Here is a 13,548-nt window from a genome sequence, read left to right on the forward strand (position 1 = left end):
TTACAATTTATTTTCCATGTTGACAAAAACGTGGAATGAGTGCCATAAAACCCTCATTTTAAAGGCTACTAAAATGCCCCCTAAAATTAATTTCACTTAGAATAAATTGATGCTCTAATTGATGATTTTCTTGGTTGTCAACAGCTCTTTTCTTCACCTCATTTCGTAACAGGAGTGGAGAGAGTTCTAGACCGTTAGTTCAACTGGTAAGATTGGCTTTCACTGCCCATCTCACGTGAGGCATTTCTAGTCTCTGTTAACCTTGGAGTAGCCAAGATTTGGGTCAACTTGCCCCACAATCTGGAAGCACTGAATTTCTGGTTAATTATAATTCTGTCATCCATTCCACTTCTAACAGATGCTTATATTGTTTTTTGAGCTATGTTATTCTTCACCAATTTAATCTGCCATTGCTCGGGTTTTTGAAAAGAGAGATGATGCGTGTGAACTTCTTAACCAGAGCCTGCTTGAGACTCATTTAAATGCCTTAGTTTTCCATAATTCATTTCTATTTTCAGAGACTTTTAATAATTCATGTGCAAAGTTTTCCTGTAGAATATATAAAATGGTCTACTGATATTCTGGGACAATCTTGATTTTAAGCACTTTGTTTCAATAAAGAATACACATGTAGTGATTAAATTTGTTTTTTTTTTTTAATTGCCAGACAACATTTGCTCTCTCTGGAGAGAGACAGAGAGGCAAAGAGAGAGAAGAAAGTACTCCCAATGGAGTGTGGTCATGCTACAATCCCTTCTCCTCCATTTCTCCACCCTGTCTGGATTTGGGGCACACATGTATGTGCACACTCATGTGTGTGCCACAGTTTTTCAAGCCACTGGGGCCAAAATTCAAACTATAGTTGGTGATGTGGAATCTAGTTCTCTTTAACCTCTAAGCTATGGGGCATGCCCAAATTTGCCAGTATACATCATTTTTTTTCTGTTCCACTGAAGATTTTAAGTGTAATATAAACGTGATTTATGTCACATTCCTTTTTGAAAATTTTTAAAATAAGTTCTGGAATCAAAAAACATTTTTGAAAGAACACGCAGTGTAGATTTCCAATTCTGTAAAAATAACTTTGTTTAAAATCCAAAGCAATTTACTCAACTCTCAAGCCTCAGACAATTATTTTCTTTCATTCCTTACTCAATTTTCAGTCCTTTCCACACCAAAATAATCCATTACATTGAAAATTGGAGTGTCTGTACTTGTGACCTGACAGCACTGAAGCCTGCCCATCTTCCCACTTCACCAGTGCTGAAAGATTCACCACCGTGAATCATGCAATCAGCCAACCACTGTTCAGAATATCCAAATTCAAAAACCTATTTAGGAAAAAAAAAAAATCAATTTCCAATGCAACCCAGGAACACTTCACCAAGATTAGGAAGTGTGACAGGACAGTCTTCAGAAATGCTTGGTTGTTCCCAGTTCGGTATCTTAGAGGAAGCTGGTCACATGAGCAACTTTAATTTGTGTTAATAAAGATGTTTAAGTCATTGGAAGCCAGTTTTCTCTGCTGTGTCTTGTTTTCTTGCATTCTCAATTATTTGGGCCATTCATAATTTTTAAAAGGTGAAAGGTTTTGAGGCTTGGGCATTATTTGAGGAGGAAAACAAATGCGTGATTCAGCAAATTGATGGTGTAGCAGAATTTGACCAGCAAAAATAGAATAATCCAAAGGGAGAGATTGTTCTATTTTTTCTTTTTCTTTTTGCACTTGAGAATAACTTTCAAATTTTGATTTGTCTTGCTCAAAGTAATAATAAATGGTAACATAAAATCTTAATGAGAAGGAATCAGGGAGTATTACTTTGAATTTCTTGTAATAAACATTCATCTCAGCCAGAACCTCCTTCTTTTGTATGTAAAATTGTTGCATTAAATATTTTTCCATTTGAATACATATTTCTAATTCATCAAGCTCTAGGACTTGATGTAGGAAAATCTAGCTCAAGGCCCTAAATTAAGCCAAGTGTATGGAATTAAAAAATTTTTTTAGATCTAATTGGTTAGACTATCTTCAATAAATGTTTCATACATAAGAGTAAAATCTGCACTGGAACGAAGCTTTTATGAAACTCTTACTGTGCATTCATCGGCCATTTCTGACAGTTTATCATTTACAGAACTGGGGATCCTCATTACGAGGCTCAGCAGGCAATAGGAAACTGCCTGCCTGATAGCATTTCTGTTATCTCTTTTAATAAAAACTTAATTTCCTTTCTTCCTTCTTATTCTGGCAGATATCAGCATCTTATTTATTTTCCTGACAGCTACTGGTCAACCTGTGAGCACCTGAGACTTGCCACTTGGACTTCCACCATTTCCACCAAGGCGACCCCTTTGCCAGCAAGGCCAAAGGAGAATGAGATCGGGGCTGTTCTGAGGCAGGGCCAGCAGAGTTTCCATAAACATATCACAGCTTGGCACAAAGAAGATGCTGAAGGAGCAGCCGCAGCATGGCAAGTCAAAAGTCGTGATGGAAATCCTAGGAATGGCCCCTCTCCCCACATAGTCTCCTCACAACACCCTCAGCACTCTGTGTAACTGGACAGACAGCTCTCCCAGCTGCAGGGAACGTTCAGCCCGGGTTTTGAACATGACAGGATATCGCAGCCCTGCCTCTGGATAATGTAGTCCGGTGCAACAAAATGCATCAAATTAGAAAATGGAAACTTTTCCTTCCCTGAACTGTAATTTAGCTGTCGCTTGACTTTAAAGCAGCTGAAAACAATTTCATGAAAGTGAATGTTTATTTCCTGAAGTTTCGTGAATAATTGTAGGCCTATTTTCTACATGTCCGCCATTCCACCCGCATTTCCTACAACTGTCAGCAGTGCAAGACCCTACCGCATGCATATCTATGGTGGTCTTGCGCGTTAAAGGAGCTGTCATCGAAAGTGTAGGACCTTTGATCTGAGACGTGTGGCACGCTCACCTACAACTCCCTAAACAAGCTCAGCATACTGTCGACCTGAGAGCGTGTATGTGTGTGTGCATGTGTGTGTGTGTGCACGCAGGGGCATGTATATTTCCAAGTTCATTTTCTAAATGCCATGAGAAGGCTCTTTGGGGAAAATTCCTCATTTTTACATCTGTCTTACCATAGGAAGAGAAGGGCAATGTAATGAATTGTTTATGACCCATGCTGCCTGGTGTGTTCACCATGAAACCTTTGCTTTTCTTTTTTTTTGGAGAGGTTTTTGTTGTTGTTGTTGTTGTTTGCTACAGGGCGCGTGCGCTTGCCAGACAGACAGAGAGAGACAGAGAGATAGAAAGAGAGAAATCACCCCCCAGGTGGGATGGCTACACCGCAATATCTTCTCTTCCATTCTCTTCTCGGGATCTTGGGCACGCACAAACAGGGACCCAGCGTGAGTTTTAAGCCACCGGACCAGGATGCGAACCGCGATCAACTACGTGGGAGTCCAGCAACATAGTCATTACGCCAACTGCTGAAACCTTTGCTTTTCTAGGGAAAGTGTTTGGCCCCACATCGTGAAGGAATTGGTAACCTGATGCTACTGTTAGAATAATTATAGTCAAAGGTTCTCATGTCAACATCCAAGTTAGCTCAGTGAGGTTACCTATTTTGAAATTACTGTATCTCTTCCTCTTAAAATACACGCTCTGCAAAATCAGGTGGGTGAAGGCCAAGGAGTTGGTCACAAAACCATTTTTACATGGCTGAAAGGAGTGACTTAGGCCTTTTTTCCCCATGGCGGGGCACCCAGCTTCAGAATTCGCCTTCTCACCCACTCCAGGAGGTGGAGGGGATGGGCCAGGGGGACCAGAGCTGGGCTGGATTGACCCTCGGACCTGGCTAAGCTTCCAAGGCCCTCCTGGTGGCCCAGGAATCGGACCGGGGGTCGGGCCAGGCTCTGAGATGTGGGGGATTCCTCCATGCCCCCTGCACTATGAGTTCTGTGGAGGGATGGCTTACTGTAGCCCTCCAGTTGGAGTGGGGCTGGTGCTCCCAAACAGCCTGGAGATGTCCCAGCTTGAAGGCGAGGTGGGAGCAAGGGGGAGAGGAACTCGAGGGGGCCTCCCCAGAGCCCTGTGCTGCCCCTCTTGCTGACGTGAAGCTGGAGGAGAGCCCGGAGTAAAACCCCGAGGAATCGCAGGGTCGAAGCGCTGCAGAAAGCACTCGAGCAATCTGCCAAGCTCTTGAAGCAGCAGAGGATCACCCTAGGATACACCCAGGCTGATTGGGGCTCACCCTGGGGGGTCTGTTTGGGAAGGTGTTCAGCCAGACGACCATCTGCCGTTTCAAAGCGCTGCAGCTAAGTTTCAACAACATGTACGAGCTTCGGCCTCTGCTGCAGAAGTGGGTGGAGGAAGCTGACAACAACGAAAATCTTCAGGAGATATGCAAAGTGGAGACCCTAGTGCAGGCCCGAAAGAGAAAGCGGACCAGTATCGAGAACCGCGTGCGGGGCAACTTGGAGAATATGTTTCTGCAGTGCCCGAAGCCCACGCTGCAGCAGATCGGCCACATCGCCCAGCAGCTCGGGCTGGAGAAGGACGCAGTCCGAGTGTGGTTCTGTAACCGCCGCCAGAAGGGCAAGAGGTCGAGCAGCGACTACGTGCAGGGAGAAGATTGGGAGGCTGCTGGCTCTCCTTTCTCAGGGGGACCAGTATCCTTTCCTCTCGCCCCAGGGCCCCATTTTGGTACCCCAAGCTGTGGGAGCCCTCATTTTACCACACTGTACTCCTCGGTCCCTTTCCCTGAGAGAGAAGCCTTTCCCCGGTCTCTGTCACCACTCTGGGCTCTCCCATGCATTCCAATTGAGATGCCTGCCCTTCCTTAAAATGGGGAGCAGCGAGAGGGGAGAGGCCAGGGGGAGAGGACCTGGAGGTATGTACCAGGGCTTTGGGGATCGAGTTCTTCATTCACTAAGGAAGGCAGTGGGGACACGAAGGGTGGAGGTAGGGAGTTTTGGGGAAACGGGTTGGAGGGAAGTCGAAGTTAAATGATGCTCTTGATTTTGATCCCCATCACACTCATCACTTTGTTCTTAAATAAAGAAGCCTGTGACACATAAAAAAAAAATGGAGTGACTTAGGTGTCTACGTGTGCAAGGACCAAATTTTACAGAGTCAAGGGTTATCTATATCTAATGGAATCAGGGGCAGAGCATTTGTCAGAATTTTCTGATATAAGAATTATGATTTTGTTGAGTATTAGAATTAATATTTGGAAATCAGATGTTTATTATATTTCGTAAAATAACTCTTAACTGGAGGTTGCACAGTATTTTAGAGAAACACTTTTAACTGGGTTCTTTTTTTATCGAGAGATGTTTGCTATAGGGTGTACACACTTGCCTGGAGAGACAGAGATGGAGAGATAGAAAGTGAGAAATCACGCCCCAGTGAGGGTGGCCATGTTGTAATCCCTTCTTCTCCATTCTTCTCTTGGGATTTTGAGCATGAACACACATGCACCGGTGAGTTTCAAGTCTCTGGGTCTGGGACCCGAACCACAGTGTACCACATGGGAGTCCAGTGCCTTAACCGTTATGCCACCTGCTGGCCCATCATCAGGTTCTTTTACATAATCTCTGTCTTTCATTACCACCTTTCTGGCCAAGTGTTGTTGTTATTATTATTGTTATTGTTATTATTATTATTATTATTTTACAGGAGGAGAACCTAATGAGCAGAGAAATTTCATAGTTTGTAGAACAAGCATGCCTAAGAGAAGATTTTCAGGGTGCTCATCTTAAACTATTGGGTTGGTATCAAACAACCTTTGTATGTCACCAAATTTTGCTTTTGTTACCTGGTGTTAATCTTATAAACCATCAATGGTGGTCTACTTTAATTTTGCCATCCAAGACAGTAAATGCTGGTTGCTTTACTGTGTGTTACTTAGGGATATTTTCTTTTAAGTTTATTTACTTATTCATTCCAAGAGTCAGAGAGGTCTTGGTGCTGCAACCCACTCCCAGCCTTGGCCAGCCCTGAATCATAAGCACATGTGTGCTCAGCATGCTTAGGGAGGTCTTTGGATATGAACCTGCAAGCTTGCCATGTCACTCTGCCTTACAGGGCATCGTGCTTTACCAATAAGGTACTGACTGGCCTCAATTTGGGGCCATTTTCTGCAATTTCCTATTTAGAAAATTACTCAATTCTAAACACCTTGTGCTGTACAGATCTGATCAAAATTTTGGGCAATGAGAACTTCATACTAGTGTCTGTGGGTTTGTATCATTCTGTGAGACTAAAGGCACTAGAAAACTAGCAGTACTATGAAAAGTTTAGTGCCAGTAAGTACCATCTTTGAGCCAGCAAAGTGATTCAAGAAAATCAGGTATCTGTAGATGTAAGATACTAGTGTGTAATTATGAACACAATCTTCTGATAATTACTTTGGAATATCTATAAAGGGAAGATGGACTGTTTTACATCCAAATTAGTCTCCAAGGACCCAGAACTCTCATTTTAAAGGAAATACTGTCAACAGAAATAACCAACTCTGCAGAAATAACAATATTTTTTATTTCTAAACACAAATGTGTGTGACCAACCCTGAGAAAAGGTAAACATACCTTTCTCGGAGAGATCAGAAACAGGGGTCCCTTTTGAGAGTGAGAGACAAGTATTTGATACCCATGGATTTGGAAAAAAATTTCAAATTGGGGAATGCAGGTCAGTGAAAGAAGATTTTTTTTTTTCTATTTGACAATATTCAGAATTGAAGGGGAAGCTGATTCTCCTTATCACAGCCTTGACGATTTCACTCCAATTTGTCTAGGTGCTGAGCTTTCATAATCCCACATGACACCCTTGCATCTGGAAGTGGGCTTCTGTGGGCTATTATGGTTCAAGAAGTTACAATCTCACATCTAAATTTCAGAGCTTTACCTTTAGTTATATACTCAATATATTTTTAGATATCTGACAGAAATTTCAAATTTACCGTGTTCAAAACTGGGCTCCTCCTGTCCCCTCACATCTGCTTGGTTGACAGTCCTCTCCATGTTAGTTGAATGGCAGGTGCAGCCTTCCATTTGCTTACGTCAAAACCTTTGAAGTTATCCTTGTCTCCTCCCTCTTCTCACACCCTGTATCAGTCGGCTCAAGCTGCCATGACAAAATATTAAGTGGCATGAAGAATGAAAATGGATTTTCTAGCAATTCTGGAAATCGAGAGTTTTTCATGGGCATGCCTGCACTGTGGGGTTCTGGTGAGGGCTCTCTTCCTGACTTCCTTCTCACTGTGACTGCACATGATAGGGAGAGAGAAGGAGAGCAAACGCTTTGGGATCTGTTCTTTCAAGGCCCACCTTCATGGCTGCATCTAACCCAGGTACCTCCCCAAAGCCCTGTGTCCAAATATAATCCCAGAGAGTTATGAATTTGATCAATACATTCAGTCCATAGCCTGTCCCAGATCTAATCTATCAGGAAACTCTTTTGACTTTTTTTTTTTTTTTTTTTTTTTATGGATTTTCTAGCAATTCTGGAAATCGAGAGTTTTTCATGGGCATGCCTGCACTGTGGGGTTCTGGTGAGGGCTCTCTTCCTGACTTCCTTCTCACTGTGACTGCACATGATAGGGAGAGAGAAGGAGAGCAAACGCTTTGGGATCTGTTCTTTCAAGGCCCACCTTCATGGCTGCATCTAACCCAGGTACCTCCCCAAAGCCCTGTGTCCAAATATAATCCCAGAGAGTTATGAATTTGATCAATACATTCAGTCCATAGCCTGTCCCAGACTTTATTGTATATGGAACTCTTTTGCTTTTTTTTTTTTTTTTTTTTTTTTTTTTTACAAAAACATCTGAAATCTGAGCTACATATCCAGAATCTGAATAATTTTAGACTAACGCTACTGTGGTCCAAGTCACTCCCATGTCTCATCTATGTAATTATATTTGCCTCTTATGTGGTCTCCCTCCTCAGACATCATCCTCACATAAACCAGAGCGAATCCTTTCACATGAAAGCCAAACCGTGTCATTTCTCTGCTCGGCACCCTAAGGTAGCCTTAGCTTTCCTTTTCACATGACTGAAACCTTCTTTCTTCCCAGTTACTTTAAAAAACAAAAAACCCACATGATAATCCCCCCCTCAATGCACACAAACACACTTTATGGGCTCTTTGATTTCTTCATCTATTATGCGCACCCGCCACCCCTGGTCCCCTGACTTTCTCACTCTGCCGCAGTCATATGGGACTTGAACATGACATGCAGATGTGATTACCTCCCGAGATCTTTGCACCGACTGCCACTTGTGCCTGAAACATAGCCATCAGAGCAAGACTCTCTCTCTCCCATGTCAGGGCTACCAAAATCTCTCGACAGTGAAGTCTCCTGACCTAAAATCTACCCCAGCTTTGTAATACCATTTACTCCGTTCTTCCCCCCCCCCCCCTTAACTCTCTATTATAGTTCATAATTAAATTATTTGTCCTGCCTGTGTGCAACACCTATCTTACCCAACTTCATGCGAGCCTCCCGGGACAAAGGATCTTGCTCTGTTTTGTGTACTAATAACACCTGAAGCATCTAAGACAGCGCCTTCACATAGTAGGGGCTTAATAAACATTTGTTGCATTAAAGAAGGACTACAACTAGTATAGGCTGCATCTGTGTCACTTGTAACTTGGAATTTTCTTACTCATACATCTTGTCACTATTTTGGATCCACCCTTCTTTACCCTTGCACCTTCCTTCCCCAGCCATTAATTGGCCAGTACACACATGAGTGCTGACTCGCTTACTACATATTTTACAACGTGCAATATGATAGGGACCTAAACTAAATTATATAGTTCCTGTCTTCAAAGGACAAATAGTTAACGTTGACCAGAAAACAATAGCATATGTATTTATAATTCAGTAAAAATTTTAAATTTTAGTAACTGTTCCAAAGCAAGAGACTTCAGAAAATTTGGAATTATAGTAGGCTTTCTGGAACTGAGTGGGATTCAAAAATTGAATAATATACATAGAATAGAAAGTTGTACATTTGTTTTGCTTTTTTTTTTTTTTAAGAGAAAGTTTTGCTATAGGGTGCATGAACTCACCAGAGAGAGACAGAAAGAAAGAAAGAGAGAAATCACCCCCCCTCCCCCAGGGAAGAATGACCACACCACAATCCCTTCCTCTCCATCTCCTCTTGGGATTTTGGGCATGCAACATGGCCCTGCATGAGTTTTTAAGCTGCCGTGCCCAGGACTCAAACTGTAGTTGACTACATGGGAGTCCAGCAACATAACCATTACGACATTTGCTGGTGCCATACTTGTTTTTAAGATGCTTTGTCATGGATTATAGTCACTTATTTGTTAGAACATAGAGAGATTCCTCTTATAAAATGACTGATACTAGCCCCCTAACTGGTTGACCAGAGCCTCTAACTCAAAAGGAAGCCTACTCAGCAGATTTCACTTTGTGCTAACCTGACTTCCCACAAGAATAGGCTATTGGGCGGAAGTAGTAAATCAGCCAAATCAAAGCACTGGGATATGATGGATATGATGTGGAGGGAAAGTAGGAACCTCAGGCACGGCAAGTTTTCCCTGGAGGGAAACAGCATAGTCAGGCAAGCACGAAAGCCACATAATCACCTTATTCATGACTCTGAGTTCATCTCTGCTGCCATCGATCCGCAAGCAGTTACAAAGAGAAAACAGCCAATGTCACTCTTAGAGAAAAGCTTAAATATATTAGCTAGTTAATTGAAAGGCTTCGAGATACATCAGGCTTCAAGCAACCCAAGAACAAAACCAGTCAAATTTATCATAGGCAGAAATAGAACGGACTCAGAATCCCCACCAGATGCCTCTTCCATAGCTTTCAACTTTTAAGTATCACGTCCTGTTTCCTCTAAGTCTTGTTTAGAGGATGTTTGTGAACCTTTCTCCTGATTTCAACTTTAGGGTAAGAAAACATTCCTAAAAAGTAGCTGTCCTTGTCACCTTCATGGGAATGCAGCCTTAAAGGCTGTGCAACCCCACTCTGCATTCCGTTAGTGCAGTAGAGTGCAGCTTTAGGCTTCCTGAATTCGAATAGCTTGGCACATTAACGTTTACAGGTGACTCAGTGACCTACCAAAAACAAAGGGCTATGGCTATTAACATAAAGACAGAAAATAACTGTGGTTTTGCTATAACAGTGAGGAAAATTTTTGACTCGGTCCCATTCATTCATGTATTCAAAAAAATGTTTTCAGTCCCTTCCATTGCAACAAATAAGACTTGATAAATGGACATAGAGAAAATGTGAGAAGCTGAAGAGAAGTTAAAAGTTCCGTGTCTTGGAGTAGGACATAATAATATGAGCAGAGGGTGTTGTCACTGTGCAGTGGCCATCTTGGACAGAAGGAGGAAGTATGGATGAGGGCAGGAAAGGGAAAAGGCTAGGGGCAGCAGGGAAGGAGAGGGAGGCCTGACGTGGTATGAGACTGCTGTCCAACGTAAATAATCCATCCCATAACTGGATGAGAACCCTGGGACTTCTTTTTTCCAAAATGATGGGAACAGAAGCCTGAAATGTCGAAACCAACAGGGGCAGTAGATGTAGGCTGTTTCGCTGAAGTTTCACCAGAAAGGGGAATAAAAACTTAGCACAATGGGACCAGCAGGTGGTACAGTGGTTAAGGCACTGGACACTCCCACATGGCTGACCACGGTTCAACTCTTGGACCTGGTGGCTTGGTTTCTCACTTTCTCACTTTCTCTCTCATTTCCTCTCTCTCTTTCTCTCTCTCTGTGTATGTGTGTGTGTCTGATCAAATTAAAATAAATGAATGAATAAGTAAAAAATAAATTATTATTAAAAAAACAACAACAACTTAGAGAACATTTTTCTAAGATGGCAGAGAACTACCCCTGTTTGACGGCCTCACAGTGAAGCTGAGAGGAGGGTTCGACGATGCTGAGAAAGGTGAGGAGACACTGAGAATCAGGATGGCACAAAACGACTCTGAACTTCAGAAGGACTGTGGCAAGGATGGGAAGTGGGTCACTATGATTAAGTGACCCAAAGGATAATGACTTGACCTTCCCAGTGATAAAAAAATGCTAAAGGCAGTAGGTGAAGAGGGTAAGGACTTCCTGCACTTTTCTTACAATCTTATCATAACCACAACAGCAGGTGTTAGAGTCTACTCAGCGAGAAAAAAGAGGACATCCAGACATAGCCAAATTTATTGGAGTTTATTGATTAAGCCAGTGGCATACGAGGGAACTCAAACCCCCCGCAGCCCCGAGTGAAAGGAGAACAGAGCTTATATAGGCCCAAAATGCAATCCTGTCCGGGATGACTTGATGATTTACAAGGACAAAGGGCAGTGGGCTTGAAAGGGTAGGGGGTAGGGCTGGTACAGAAGCAAGGAAAAGCAGGTAAGCAGGTTAATCATCCTTAAGGTGATTAGGAGAAGTGGGGTTTAAGAACAATAGGAATGTTAATCACTCTATTTACTCTTAAACAAAAGGGGAGAGGGCAGGTTTCCAGTCATAGGAATTTAACAGTTCATAATGGAGGCGCTCCTCCAAGATGGCGTCCTCCTGCTTCATTCCCCACTTCTCTCGGATGAGCTCCTCCAAGATGGAGTCACGCCTGCTTTACAGGTACATCTGCCTATAATTAAAATACAGTTTGTTTTCCCACCCTAATTTTTATCATACACTTTCTCCTAAGCAATCTCATCCTTTTTCTTCATCCATTTTTATGTTCTTGTCCTACCAGCCATGTCAATCTACTGCATGCTGCTTAGAGACCTCAGGAATTTTCTCTTCCTATTATATATTACTCTGGCTCCTTCCCTTCTAGAACATAAACAGTCTTGTCTCTTCAGATAAAGATCACCAGGTGTTCTTGTAATGTGGTCCTTGCCTGTGTTGTCATCTCTTCTTGAGTTTCCATGTGATGTTTACTGGGCACATGAGGTATCTGAGAATTAACAATAGTATTTTCCTTTCCTTTAATAATGTTTTTCCATTTTCAAATATGCGTCATTCAAGCCAATGGGCTCCAAATGCAGGGTATACCACCCAGGGGGTGAGCAAAATGGAACAGAAAGAAAGTATTAGAATGTTCTTCTTTCTAGGGACCAGCAGTTAGCATAATGGCTATGTTGCTGGACTCGCATGTAGCCGACCGTGGTTCGAATCCCAGACCAGGTGGCTTAAAACTCACGCCAGGTGCCTGTGTGTGCGTGCTCAAGATCCCCAGAGGAGAATGGAGGAGAAGGGATTGCGGCGTGGCCATCCCCCCTGGGGGGTGATTTCTAGCTTTCTATCTCTCTGTCTCTCTCTGTCTGTCTGGCAAACGCACGCGCCCTATGGCAAAAACCTCTCCAAAAAATAAAAAAAAAGATGTTCCTCTTTCCTATTCAAAAATATGAAATAAATTGATTTTTATAATATTTAAACTGCGAATTGAATAAGGTTCTCTTATCCAGTTCTCATGTAAAACTGTCATATGACACGTGTGCTATACTAATGTTCATTCTATTATCGTGTATTGCTCTTTATGTGTACCTGGTTTAAATTCTGTGCATTATGTCACCCACTTCAATGAAAGATTATTCTTCATTAAAAGAATAAATGACTTTAAAAGATTCTTGCAGTGGGGCCAGCAGGTGGCGTAGTGGTGAAGGTGTTGTACTCACACATGGTCAATCATGATTCAAGTCCTGGACCTAGCAGCTTGAAAATCATACCAGGTACATGTGTGTTCATGCCCAAAATTCCAAGAGGAGACTGGAGAAGGAATTGCAGTGTGGCACTTATACTGTGGCTTGATTTCTTTCTTTCTCTCTCTGTCTCTCTAGTGAGTGCATAAACCCTATAGCCAAAGTTTCTCAAAAATAAATAAATAAATAAATAAAGTTATACTTGTAATGCAAATACAAGCAAACAACTAGATATTGGCAGAACTACCACTGCTACTTTTCAAATGAGATCAACATGAGCCAATATTTATGAAAATAAAATCAAATAAGCAAAATGGAGAAATATCTGACAAGCAACCAGCCAACAAAATTGAAATTATTTTTTAAATTATTTATTTTGTTTTATTTATTGTTATTGTTATTATTTTAAATTTGCTATAGGGTGTGTGTGCTCAACAGAGAGAAAGAGAGAGAGAGTGAGAGAGATAGTGAGAAAGTAAGTCGCCAGATCCGGATTCAAACCACAGTCAGCCATGTGGGAGTCCGGCACTTTAACCACTGTGCCACCTTCTGGCCCCCAAATTATGATTACTTTTTAAAAGTTTGTTCACTTTTTACTTCTCCAATGAGAGTGAGCGTTCCCCTCAACAGTCTTTTTTTTTTTTTTTTCCTTTTTCTTTTAGAGAGAATTTTGCCACAGGGCAGTGTGCTCACCAGAGAGACAGAAACAGAAAGCAAGAAATCAGACCCCAAGTGTGATGGCTATGCTGCAATACTATTTCTTCCATTCTGCTCTTAGGATTTGGGGCATGCATGCACTTATGCCCAGCATGAGTTTTAAGTTGCTGGGTCCAGGATTCAAACTGCAGTTGACTACATGAGAGTCCAGCGATGTATCCATTAT

At 42.2% G+C, this 13,548-nt stretch overlaps 1 pseudogene; it reads left to right on the forward strand.

Annotated features, from left to right (window-relative positions):
* The first annotated feature begins 3,727 nt into the window (after positions 1 to 3,727).
* LOC102477291 (POU domain, class 5, transcription factor 1 pseudogene) lies at positions 3,728 to 4,801 on the forward strand (annotated as a pseudogene).
* Positions 4,802 to 13,548: the final 8,747 nt, after the last annotated feature.

The sequence above is a fragment of the Tupaia chinensis genome, unplaced genomic scaffold (assembly GCF_000334495.1).
Source record: "Tupaia chinensis unplaced genomic scaffold, TupChi_1.0 Scaffold144806_1, whole genome shotgun sequence".
NCBI classification, from domain to species: Eukaryota; Metazoa; Chordata; class Mammalia; order Scandentia; family Tupaiidae; genus Tupaia; species Tupaia belangeri.